Raw genomic sequence first — 14,517 nt, 5'->3', positions numbered from 1 at the left:
AGTCATGCCAAACTTTTACCAGCATGTCTCGTGTCCAACGAGGGGGGACCGAATTTTGGATCACTGCTACACACCATACAAGCAGGGCTACAAAGCTGTCTCACACCAGGCTTTTGGGAAGTCTGACCACAACGCCATCTTCCTCATCCCCCAGTATAAACAAAACATACGGAGGGAAGAAGTAACCACAAGGGAGGTGAAACGGTGGTCTGCCCAATCAGAAGCTACGCTACAGGACGCACTCGATGACGTCGACTGGGACATGTTCAGAGCATGCGCAGTCAACATCAACGAGTTTACGGAAGTAGCAGTAAGCTTCATCAACATGCTAGCGGAGGAGATTATCCCCACTGCGAGAGTCACCACATTCCCTAACCAGAAACCGTGGATGGACAGATCGATCCGGCGCTGCAGTAAACGCCAGGACCGCCACCTACAACGCTGGTCTCGCCACTGGCGATATGAGCGCCTTCAAAGCGGCATCATACGGCGGCGCGCGCGCGGTGAGAGATGCCAAACGCCGGTACCGGGAGCGTGTGAGTCCCGCTTCCACCAGGGCGACACACGGAGTATGTGGCACGGACTACGCACCATTACGGACTACAAACCCAGGGACACTGCGCCCGATCAACGCCGACTCTGCATTCACCAATGAGCTGAACCAGTTCTACGCCCGTTTCGAGGTTAGCCAGGCGGCTAATGCCATCTACCGCTGGACTACCGAGGACAATGACGTCATCAACGAGAGACCGGTGACCAGCCGCGGAGCATGACGTCCGAGCGGCATTGAGGAGAGTGAACACAAGGAAAGCGGCGGGGCCAGACGGCATCACCGGCCGTCTGCTGCGCTGCTGTGCTGACCAGCTAGCAGGTGTGTTCACTTACATCTTCAACGAGTCCCTGGCGAAGTCTGTGGTCCCCACATGCTTCAAAAGATCCACCATCATCCCGGTGCCCAAGAACAGCAAACCCTCATCCCTGAACGATTACCGGCCAGTTGCGCTGTCCTCGGTAGTCATGAAGGTGTTTGAGAGGCTGCTGAAGAACATCATCTCCTCCTCCATCCCAGACTCCACAGATCCGCTCCAGTTCGCCTACCGACCCAACAGACCCACTGAAGACGCCATCGCCCATGTCCTGCACACCACCCTCAGCCACGTGGACAAGAAACAGGGTAACTATGTGAGACTGCTGTTTGTTGATTACAGTTCAGCGTTTAACACAATAGTGCCCAGCAGACTGTTCACAAAGCTGAGGGACCTGGGACTCAACAGCCGCCTGTGTGCATGGGTGTTGGACTTCCTCACCGGCAGAACTCAGGTGGTGAGGGTGGGTGGGTGTGTCTCCGACAGCATCACCATCAACACAGGAGCACCACAGGGTGTGTCCTCTCGCCACTGCTCTACTCCCTCTACACTTCGGACTGTGTGGCCACCCACGGCTCCAACACCATTGTGAAGTTTGCTGACGACACAGTGGTGTTGGGTGCCATCTCCAACAGCGATGAGGCAGCCTACATGGACGAAGTGAAGAATTTGGCATCATGGTGCCAGGACAACCACCTCCAGCTGAACGTCAGCAAGACCAAGGAGCTGGTGGTGGACTTCAGAAGGAGTCAGCACAGAGACTACAAACCCATTTTCATCAATGGAGCTCCAGTGGAGAGGGTGCAGTCCTTCAAATATCTTGGTGTCCACATCTCCTCAGACCTGACATGGGCTGCCCACATTCAGGTCCAGACCAAGAAGGCTAGGCAGCGCCTGTATCACCTCCGACAACTAAGGAAGTTCAGGGTCTCTCCAAAGATCCTCAGGATCTTCTATACAGGCGCTGTGGAGAGTATCCTCACACAGAACATGACAGCGTGGTTCGGGAACAGCTGTGTGAAGGACCAAAAAGCTCTCCAGAGAGTGATCCGTACAGCAGAACGCTGCTGCAGGATTGCTCTCCCCCACTTCAGGACACCTACACCAGGAGATGCCGGACTAGAGCAACGCAGATACTGAAGGACCCGTCCCATCCTGGCAACAAACTGTTCCAACTTCTACAATCTGGTAGAAGGTTCCGCATCATCCGGCAAGGACAGAGAGACTCAAGAAGAGCTTTTATCCTCAAGCCATCCGGGCCCTAAACCAACCCCCCACACACACACACACACACACACACGCCATCTCACATCATCTATAATTGACTGAGACTCTCCTCCAGACACTCAATTCCTTTAACTTCCTTTAACTTTAAATATGTTTATATTGTCCATTCTGTAAAATGCTGCTGCTTCTACTGCACATTCACCCAATGTATATACTATATATATATATGTTTATAATGTTATCCTCTACCCACCCCCCCATGTTTTTGCACATGTCGAGGATCGTGTCAGGATACATTTCACTGTGTGTTATACTTGTATAACTATGCATGTGACAAATAAAGAACCTTGAACCTTGAACCTTGAAAAACCTGACCTAAGAGTGAGGTCAGAATTACTTCAGATGAACATTGTTCACACTTAACTAACAACACTTCTGTTTAAGGTATAAAGCATGAACAAAATCTGTTTCAAATTCAAGTCATATTTCTAATGTTGTACAACTAATCAAATTCAAAAGGGTTTTCATTACATGGCAATGTAGCCATCACCAATCATTAAAGCAACTGACATTGCTCATTAAAAGCAGCAAACTCAATATACTCTGCTCACTGTCAAGTAACAACAGTGATGAATAAGTAAAACAATAAAACATTTCAATACAACAGATAGACATACTGTTTTTTCCTTAACCTAACAACAACTAATAAGTTCTCAACTAACACTTAACAACGGGAGTGTGAGTTTAGCTAGTACCCACTAGCTACTTGCATAGTACCGTCACCATTAGCGTTTGTTTTTGAAGCGAACAACGTTAACATTTCAGGATGCTGATCAGCGGCTATAACAGTTCGGTTACTCACCAGTGCAAAGCACTTCGTATTCATAAAACTAGCTTCGGCTATCCAAATCTGGCGCTAATCAAGCAGACAACAACAGCTTTGCTCTTTCAACAGCTACCACGTTTTCCCCACAGGTACAGCTATGGCGCGTGGTCTGAGCAGCCTTAGCAGCGCAACCAAAAATGAAAACACAAGGCGGGACAAACAATCCCATTGGTTGAACCGCATTTGTATCCAGGTAAAAAAAAAAATAACCTTTGAGAAACAAAAATAAACTAGAAAAATTTGCATTTCCTGCGAAAATGCTGTGTGGATGCCATAACGCTGAAGCTGTCTGCTGAAAATGACTGAAAAAGATGAAAAGCTGCAAAAAATTGTATGGCGGTAAAGAAACTGAAAAATTCTGCTGAAAACAGGTGAAGAAGCAGAATCTTTTGCTGAAAAGAGTTGAAAAGGCAAAGATTCTGCTTAAAAGGGGTAAGAAGGTTCAAATTTGTACTGAAGAGGTGAAAAAGTTTCTTCTGAAATGAGCAGAAGATACTGAGATTTGTACTGATAAGAGATGAAAGGCTGAAAATTGTGCTTAAAATAGGTGAATCAGCAGAATTTCTACTGAAAAGAGGGAAAGTTGTAGAACGTTGCACTGAAAACAGGTGAATCAGTGGAATTTCCGCTAAAAAAGAGATTTCTGCTAAAAACAACCGAAAAAGCTGGTATTTGTGCTGAAAAGGGATGAAAAAATTCACAATTCTGCTGAAACGGGATGAAGAAGAGGTGTTGGGGTCTTGAGAAGAGTTAAATAAGTTGAACTGATATGGTTGGGTACAAATAGTATGATTTGGCAATAATACTGCGTTTAGCACAACTACTGAGATTTGATTGAAATACTATGATTTAGAAGAAATATTATGACTTTGTGCAAATACAATGTTTTGGCACAAATACTATGATTTGGTTGGAATGCTATGATTTGAAACTAATACTATGATTTGGCAGAAATACTATTATTTAGTAGAAATACTGTGATTTACCAGAAATACTATGTTTCTCCAAAAGTACTATGATTTTGCAGAAATACTATGCCTTAGGAGTAATACTTTAACATAACAGATATATGATGATTTTGCAGACATTCTGGTTTTACACAAATATTATAATGTGGCAGAAATACTATGTTTTAGCACAAATACTATGATTTGCTATAAATACTACGATTTGGCACATATACTTCATTCAGCAGATATACTAAAACAAAACAGAAAGTCTACGACTTAGTAATAATACTATAACATAACAGATATACTATGATTTTGCAGACAGTCTATTTTTTTCCACAAATAGCACAATATGGCAGAAATACTATGATTGTGCAGAAATACTGTGTTTCAGTACAAATACCATGATTTGGCATTAATACTGCGTTTTAGCAAACCTGCTGAGATTTGATTGAAATACTATGATGTAGAAGAAATACTATGACTTCGTCCAAATACTATGACTTCGTCCAAATACTATGTTTTGGTTCGAATACTATGATTTGCATCAAATACTATGATTTGGCACAAGTACCATGATTTCGTATAAATACTACGATTTCGCTCAAATAGTATGAAATTGCAGTAATACTATGATTTTGAAGAAATACTATGAATAGGTAGAATTACTATGCCTTAGTAGTAATACTATAACATAACAGATATACTGTAATTTTGCAGACATTGTATGTTTTTGCACAAATACTACGATGTCTCTCAAATACTATGAAATTGCAGTAATACTATGATTTTGAAGGAATACTATGATTTGGTAGAAATACTATGCCTTAGTAGTAATACTATAACATAACAGATATACTGTGATTTTGCAGACATAGTATGTTTTGCACAAATACTACGATTTCGCTCAAATACTGTGAAATTGCAGTAATACTATGATTTTGAAGGAATACTATGATCTGGTAGAAATACTATGCCTTAGTAGTAATACCATAACATAACAGATATACTGTGATTTTGGAGACATAGTATGTTTTAGAACAAATACTACGATTTCACTCAAATACTATGAAATTGCAGTAGTACTATGATTTTGAAGGAATACTTTGATTTGGTAGAAATACTATGCATTAGTAGTAATACTATAACATAACAGATATACTGTGATTTAGCAGACATAGTTTGTTTTGCACAAATACTACGATTTGGCAAGAAATACTATGTTTGGGCACAAATAATATGATTTGCTATAAATACTATGATTTGGCTCATATACTATAATCAGCAGATATACTATAACATAACAGAAATTCTACGACTTAGTAGTAATACTATATCTTAACAGAAATGTTATATTTTGGCACAAAAAACCATGATTTGGCAAAAATACTATGATTTAGCAGAAATACTATGATTGAGCAGAAGTACTAAGATGTAGTAGAAGTACTTTGATTTAACAGAAATACTATTATGGAGTAGTAATACTTTCTGCAATCAGAGGTACTGCTTCTGTCTGCTTCATCAGGCTGTGTACTTGTATGTATTTCTGCCATGGAGCGTTAACAAGAATCTGAGGTCCGTATTAGACAAACTGCTAACATCATAAAACTTTGCAGAATTGTAATAAATTAGCAATATAAATTACAGGTCTGTGATAGTGTATAAATTTGTAGTGAAAAAAAACCATGTGGACCAAGGTGGAATTGAACCCACGACCTTTGGGCTGGAGACCCGTGTCATTATCAAATGCGCCACCGGCATAGAGAGCCGGTGCCTGGAAAACAGGGAGATGAGCAGTCAGAATTAGATCGTGGTGAGAGGCATAAAGCGTCTGGAGTTACAAAACGTCGTGTAACTCAAAAACTAGGTGGGATAGAAGCACAACTCCTTTACTGGGTGAATCAGCAGAATTTCATGAACTTTGACTGCGATTTCCATAGCTCTTTGTACCTCCGTCGCGGAGATATGACGAGAGAAGAAACGGCTTCATTTTCAGAGTTTGAAAACAAACATAATTTATGGCTCAACAGGAAGACGACACTTTGCTTTATTAAAATTATTGTGGCATGCAGATGAATCTTGCAAAGAAACTCACAGGAGAGATTGAGCCTGTATTTCCACCCCAAGCTGGTAGGGGAGCTTTTATTGAACTTGCTTGCACTTGCTTGTGCTACAATGTGCTTCAAGGGTCAATAACAGCATAACAGAACTCACTTATGGTACTGCATTCTTCCTATAAAACAATAACTGTCAGTGACTTTGTACAGTAGTATAAACACAACATTCAAGACAACAGTTAAAAGTAACGTAACCATAAACAATGAAACAAGAACATCTAAAATGCAGCACATGTCCCAAGGAATGATGGAGAGAACTAGCTGTTCCCCAACACACCACATTATTTATGATTTGTGATTTGGCAGAAACACTGGGACTTGGTATAAATATTATGATTTACATGAAATACTTTGACTTAGCAGGAATTCTATAATCTAGCAAAAAGCACTTCAGCATAGCAGAAATTCTATGATTGAGCAGAATTACTAGGATTTAGCACAAACACTATAATTTGTCTAAAAAAAACCTTTATTTTGCAGTTATATTGTGATTTGGCAGAAATACTATGCTTTGGAACAAATACCAAGATTTGGCAGAAATACTATGAGCAGTAATAATATAACATAGCAGAAATACTGTTATTTTGTGAAAATACTATGCTTTGGCACAAATACCATGATTTGGCCAAAATACTATGATTTAGCAGAAATACTATGATTGAGCAGAAGTACTAAGATTTAGTAGAAGTACTTTGATTTAACACAAATACTATTATGGAGGAGTAATACTTTAAAATGGGAGAAATATTGATACACACACACACACAGAGCCTAAAGGGAACAGTGGCTGTTAAGAGTCTGGGCTTGGTATATCTAGGTCAGTTAAATTAGCTGCACCTGCTGTAATCAGCCCTTACACACACAGACACACAGAGAGGTATAAGTTTTCTGCAGTGTATTTCTTACATTCACATTCAGGATTCCCTCGAACCTCCTGGTCTCAAGGCAGCTACTCATCTCACTGAGCCAAACTCATTCTCACAAAGAAGAGGTGGATAGACTGACAATTGTGCTGAAATTATCAGAAGCTGCTGAGAACTGTGCTGATAAGAGGCAAAAAGGATGAAAATTTTGCAGAAAAGAGGTGAATCAGCAGAATTTCTGCAGAAAAGAGGCAAAGAAGCAGAACGTTGCGCTGAAAAGAGGTGAATCAGCAGAGTTTCTGCTGAAAAGAGTTTTTTTTCTGAAAACCGCCAAAAAGCTGGAATTTGTGCTGAAAAGGGTGAAAAAAATGAAAATTTTGCTGAAAAGGGGTGAAGAAGCTAAAGTATACCAAATCAAAGTATTTGTGCCAAAACATGGTATTTCTGCCATATTGTGGTATTTATGCGCCACAAAAGTTACTACATTACAACATGTATACGGATTAAAGATGAAAGAAACTGGCAACAAATTCCTCCACTACAAACCAGTCTGATACCACTTCTTTGCAGTGTTAACGTTTACTAAGGCACTACCCAAAAGGCGCCACAAGAGGGCACTCCAACACAACAGATGACCTATGTACACTGATGCACTTAGTAACAGTCAGCCTCCTACTTAGCCACTATGTAATACAGCGATATTACAGTGTACAAATTCACATAAATTTGCAGGGGAACAAACAAAGCAGGAACAAGCCCAAAACAATCAAATAACTGTGCTGCCATAGCTATCGCTAACTAGCACATACGCTAAAGGTAACTAAAACCAATACACACAAGTAGCAGGGTAAACATCTTAAGCATGGAACATTAACTCACGTTTATGTGACACACACCATCCCCAACAAATACAGGATGGGCTATTTGCTCCCCTTCCCAGCAGCTCTCTCCTCAATCGTTAGCCCAGGAACGAAGGAAGACCATCTAGCTCAGAAGTCCCATGAATTCCCTCACTGCTCAGAGGCTGCTGGGTAATGTAGCTCACACTAACACAGGTTTTTCTACAAGCACAAATACTATAACATAGCAGAAATACTGTGATTTTGTTGAAATACTATGCTTTAGGACAAATAGTATGATTTGGCAGAAATACTATGTTTTAGGACATATACTATGATTTGGCTCAAATACTATGATATAGCAGTAATACTATGTTTTGGTACAAATGCTGCGCTTAGGCACAAATATTATGATTTGGCAGACACTATGATTTAGCAGAGATAATATGATTTGGCAGAAATACTAAACTTTGGCACAAATACTATAATTGAGTGCAAGTACTTTAAGATAACAGAAATACTATGATTTAGCAGAAATACAATGTTTTTGCAGAAACACTGTAATTTCACTCAAATACTTTGAAATAGCCGTAATACTATGATTTGGCAGAACATAACAGAAATTCTACGACTTAGTAGTAATACTATAACATAACAGAAATATTAATTGGGCACAAATACTATAATTTGGCACAAGTACCATGTTTTGGCAAAATCCCATAATTTGGCATAAATACTATGATTTGGCAGACACTATGATTTAGCAGAGATAATATCATTTGGCAGAAATACTAAACTTTGGCACAAATACAATAATTGAGTACTTTAAGATGAGAGAAATACTATGATTTTGCAGAAATACAATGTTTTTGCAGAAACACTGTAATTTCACTCAAATACTATGACTTAGAAGTAATACTATGACAAAGCAGAAATACTATGACTTAGAAGTAATACTATAACAAAAGGGATTCCTCAAAATACTATGAAATTGCAGTAATTCTATGATTTGGCAGAAATACTGTACTTCGTACAAATACAATGCTTTGGTACAAATACTATATTTTGATTTCAATACTATGATTTGGCACGAGTAGTATGATTTAGTACAAATACTACGAATTGGCAGAAATACTGTGACTTAGTAGTAATACTATAACATAACAGATATACTATGATTTTGCAGGCAGTCTATGTTTTTGCACAACTAGCACAATATGGCAGAAATACTATGATTTGGCACAAGTACTATGATTTAGTACAAATACTCTTATTGGCACAAATACTATGTTTCAGTACAAATACTACGATTTGGCAATAATACTGGGTTTTAGCACAACTACTGAGATTTGGGTGAAATACTATGATTTAGAAGAAATACTATGACTTCGTTACAAATACAATGTTTTGGTTCAAATAATATGATTTGCAAAAATACTATGATTTGGTACAAGTACCATGATTTAGTACAAATACTACAATTTCGCTCAAATACTATGAAATTGCAGTGATACTATGATTTTGAAGGAATACTATGATTTGCTAGAAATACTATGCCTTAGTAATAATACTATAACATAGCAGATATAATGTGATTTTGTAGACATAGTATGTTTTTGCACAAATACTACGATTTCGCTCAAATACTATGGAATTGCAGTAATACTATGATTTGGAATGCTATGATTTGGTAGGAATACTATGACTTAGTAGTAATACTATAACATAACAGATATACTATGATTTTGCAGAAATTCTATGTTTTTGCACAAATACTACAACAACTACTACTACAAATACTACAAGAAATACTATGTTTGGGCAGTAATACTATTATTTGCTATAAATACTATTATTTGGCACATATACCATAATCAGCAGATATACTATAACATAACAGAAATTCTATGACTTAGTAGTAACACTAATATAACAGAAATTTTAACTGGCCACAAATAACATGATTTGGCACAAATACCATGATTTGGCAAAAGATACCATGATTTGCCACAAATACGATCATATTGCAGAAATACTATGATTGGGTACAAATACTATGATTTGGCACAAGTACTATGAATAAGTACAAATACTATGATTTGGCAGAAATACTATGATTTAGCAGAAATACTATGTTTTAACATAAATAATATCTTTTCACAGAAATTTCTGCTAAAATGTAATATTTCTGCTTTTAGCAGAAATACTGTAATTTTGCATATATACTATGATTTGGGATAAATACTATATTCAGCACATAAACTATAACACAACAGACATTCCTGCACTTAGTAGTAATCTCATAACATAAAATTAATATTATGGTTCTGCCCCAAACCATGATTTGGCACAAATACCACGATTTTTCAAAACTACTATGATTTAGCAGAAATACTATGATTGAGCAGAAGTACTAAGATGTAGTAGAAGTACTTTGATTTAGCACAAATACTATTATGGAGGAGTAATACTTTAACATGGGAGAAATATTGATATACACACACACACACATAGAGCAAAGTGTACAGGGGCTGTTAAGAGTCTGGGCTTGGTATATCTAGGTCAGCTAAATTGGCTGCACCTGCTGTAATCAGCACTTACACACACAGACACAGAGACAGCTATGAGTTTTCTGCAGTGTATTTCTCACATTCAGGATTCCCCTCGAACAAATGGCCATAATTTCCTAACCGTAGGAGCTAGAACGCTCATTCTGACACCGATTTGTTCAGAAGAGATGGGGAAAACTTCAGGCCTTTATAATTCAGAGATAAAATATAAATTATTGAAGATATATGACTTGTAATACACTGTAACTGAGTAGAGGCAAAGCAAAACTGCCTTGACTTGCCCTCAAACAACGTTTTGTAACTCTAAATCTATATGGAGCATCAAAATCATTCTTTCACCGTAAGAAACAGCAGGCTTTGGTGAACAGTCATGGAAATTTTCAGGTCTCTGTTGAAATCAATCAAAAAGATATGACGAGAGAAAAAGTGCCTCATTTCCAGAGTTTGAAATCTGAAGAAATCTGAGCGAGGGAAAAATTTCCTACCCTCAAACAAGTGTAATTCATGGCCAAACGGTAATAGGTGAGGAAAAAATTCTTGAATTGTGAGCATCAGGGATGTCTGAAGATATATTGGCACAAGCGTCATGTCTCAACTTTGTTTCGTTAAGGAGATATGACGATTTGAAAATGCCTCTCATTAGAGAATTCCAGCGCTGATTTTGAAGAAACTCTCCATTGAGTTTCTATGGAGAGTTTTGAGACTTTATGTTACTCTGAGGAGATTTGCAAAAAATCTATAAGTCCTACAACAATGATAGTGACATTTTCTGAAAGCCAGCAAAAATACCTACGTTTGGATGTATAATTTGTGGGGGTTGAGTGGAAATTGAGCGAGTAGCAAGAAGTTGTTCAGACATGAAGAGAAAATTCAGAAAGGACGAGTGCACACTCTGAGTTAATTGCATAGCAACCATAACAACGCATGTATTTTCTGAAAAATCACAATTTTGCAACTGAAAACTTAAAGAGGTATAAAATTAAAATGGTAGAAGATCTGAAAAAGCTGAATCATTCAGGAATAGCCCAATAGTCTGAGAACATTTTAAAGTTTGAATGGAGTTTCTAGGTGAAAGTATGACAAAGTAGTTAAGTTTCAAAACAAGCAAGTTTTAGCAGAATTGTGGAAGTTTTCCATTCATTTCAATGGGACAAATTAAAGGAAAAAGTGTAATATTTTAAAAGTATAATAGTAATAAACACCAAAAGTCATAGCACACATTAGCAGAAAGAGCAGAACAGTATAGAGTTTGAACGGAGAAAATTGGCTGAAAACTGAGGCAGTAGATAGACGGCAAAAAACGTACGGAAGTCCTAAGAATAATAAAGAATAAAGAGAAACAGGAACTCAATAGTGTGGAAGCCCTTTGAGGGCATCCACACAATAACACAAATAATGCAATTCCATACAAAATCATTTGGATGTTTTTCTTTAGAGTCTCTCTCCAATTATGAGCGTTTTTAACTGAACAGAATAAAACACCTTTAATAAGAATTACAATAAACAGTCTCTGATTGCATCTGTTTGCCACTGGGCTACAGTTAGATTCCCTCTGTGTGTCTCTGTGTGTGTCTCTCTGTGTGTGTCTCTGTGTGTCTGTGTGTGTGTCTCTGTGTGTCTCTCTGTGTCACTGTCTGTGTCTCTCTGTGTGTCTCTGTGTGTCTCTGTGTCTGTCTGTGTGTCTGTGTGTGTGTGTGTGTGTCTCTGTGTGTGTCTCTGTGTGTCTCTGTGTGTGTCTCTGTATCTCTGTCTGTCTGTCTGTGTCTCTCTGTGTCTCTGTGTGTGTCTGTGTGTCTGTGTGTGTGTGTGTGTCTCTGTGTGTGTCTCTGTGTGTCTCTGTATCTCTGTCTGTCTCTGTGTGTCTCTGTGTCTGTCTGTGTGTCTCTGTGTGTGTGTGTGTCTCTGTGTGTGTCTCTGTGTGTCTCTCTGTGTGTCTCTGTGTGTCTCTCTGTGTGTCTCTGTATCTCTGTCTGTCTGTCTGTGTCTCTCTGTGTCTCTGTGTCTGTCTGTGTGTCTCTGTGTGTGTGTGTGTCTCTGTGTGTGTCTCTGTGTGTCTCTCTGTGTGTCTCTGTATCTCTGTCTGTCTCTCTGTGTCTCTGTGTGTCTCTGTGTGTCTCTGTGTGTGTCTCTGTGTGTCTCTCTGTGTCACTGTCTGTGTCTCTCTGTGTGTCTCTGTGTGTGTGTGTGTGTCTCTCTGTGTGTCTCTGTGTGTGTCTCTGTGTATCTCTGTCTGTCTGTCTGTGTCTCTCTGTATCTCTGTCTGTCTGTCTGTGTCTCTCTGTGTCTCTGTGTCTGTCTGTGTGTCTGTGTGTGTGTGTGTGTCTCTGTGTGTCTCTCTGTGTGTCTCTGTATCTCTGTCTGTCTCTGTGTGTCTCTGTGTCTGTCTGTGTGTCTCTGTGTGTGTGTGTGTCTCTGTGTGTGTCTCTGTGTGTCTCTCTGTGTGTCTCTGTATCTCTGTCTGTCTGTCTGTGTCTCTCTGTGTCTCTGTGTCTGTCTGTGTGTCTCTGTGTGTGTGTGTGTCTCTGTGTGTGTCTCTGTGTGTCTCTCTGTGTGTCTCTGTATCTCTGTCTGTCTCTCTGTGTCTCTGTGTGTCTCTGTGTGTGTCTCTGTGTGTCTCTCTGTGTCACTGTCTGTGTCTCTCTGTGTGTCTCTGTGTGTGTGTGTGTGTCTCTCTGTGTGTCTCTGTGTGTGTCTCTGTGTGTCTCTCTATGTCACTGTCTGTGTGTCTCTGTGTGTGTGTGTGTGTCTCTGTGTGTGTCTGTGTGTCTCTGTGTGTGTGTCTCTTTGCGTGTCTGTGTGTGTCTGTGTGTGTGTCTGTGTGTGTGTGTCTCTGTGTGTGTGTCTCTGTGTGTCTCTCTCTCTCTCTGAGTGAATGGCGGAGTGCATGGAGCTGGGGACGGGAGTGTCGGAGTGAGTGGATTTCTGTTTCCGAGTTCCTCTTTTCTATTTTCACTGTCAGGTGTGTTTATTTTTTCGACACACGGTTGTTGGTGTGTTTTGTTTCTTGCCGGCTGGTTTGGTAGCTTTTGCTACCGGCTTGGCTTGGCACAATGCCCGCTGTTGAGGGTGGTGCAGAGTTTGAGAAGCTGACACGCCGTCATGCTGTCAAACTTATACCGACTGTGAATTGCTCGGTGGAGGAAGCTGTTTTGGCTGTAGGAGAGGTGGTGGGCTGTGACAGCGTGAAATCTGCCTCCCGTATGGATGGTGCGATTGTTATTTTTCTTGATAAGGTACCTAAAGTTAATGAGTTGGTGGAAAGCGGCGTCGTCATTCACGACACCTTTACGCCCGTTCTCCCGTTGGTTAGCCCTGCTAAAAAGGTTACCATCTCAAATGCGCCTCCTTTTATTAAAAATGAAACTTTAGCCAAGGAGCTGTCACGGTATGGCCAACCAGTTTCGCCCATAAGGATGATCTCTTTGGAGTGCAAATCTGTGCTCCTCAAACATGTTGTGTGTCACAGAAGGCAGGTTTTTATGATCCTCAAAGACCCCGCTGGCGAGCTGAACCTGTCTTTCAGTTTCAAAATAGAGGGTTTCAACTACATGGTGTTTGCTTCATCTGAGAGCATGAAATGTTTTGGTTGTGGTGGAGAAGGGCATTTAATTCGCTCCTGTCCGGAGAGGCTAAGAAACGGACAGCCAGCGGATGATGCCATTGGAGAGCCGGTCCCAGCCAGGGCTCCTGGTAGGGACACGGCGATCGCTCATGCGAAACCTGCTGAGGCCGTGGGCGGCTCCGCCGTATCTGAGGCGGACCCCGCTGCCGAGGCGCCTGTGGAAAACCGGCTTTTTCCGAGCAGTAACGGGTCTGATGAAACTGGCATTGTGAAAAGTGTTGATGGTGTAGAAACGGATCTGACTAATGACCAGTCTGCAGGTTTTTCTGACACCAGTCAGACAGCTGACACGACTCTTGAGTCTGTGTGTGATGATCTTTGTGAGGATGACAACATGCTTGATGAGGATTTGCTGAAGTTGTCTCAAAAGAGGAAGAGCTCTGAACCTGCCCACTGTAGTACAAAAACGTCAAAAGCTAAGAGAGGAAATAGAACAGGAGAGAGCAGTATGGAGTCTGAAAGTGATTTGTCCCTGAGCCAGGAACACCAGAATCTGTACTCTCCTGCTGAGATCAGGAGATTCTTGCAGAAAACCAAAGGCCTCAGGATGGTGAAAGTGGAGGATTATTTTCCAGAC

Source organism: Oreochromis aureus, linkage group 20, assembly GCF_013358895.1.
Source record: "Oreochromis aureus strain Israel breed Guangdong linkage group 20, ZZ_aureus, whole genome shotgun sequence".
Classification (NCBI taxonomy): domain Eukaryota; kingdom Metazoa; phylum Chordata; class Actinopteri; order Cichliformes; family Cichlidae; genus Oreochromis; species Oreochromis aureus.
Note: the sequence above shows the minus strand (reverse complement) of the source record.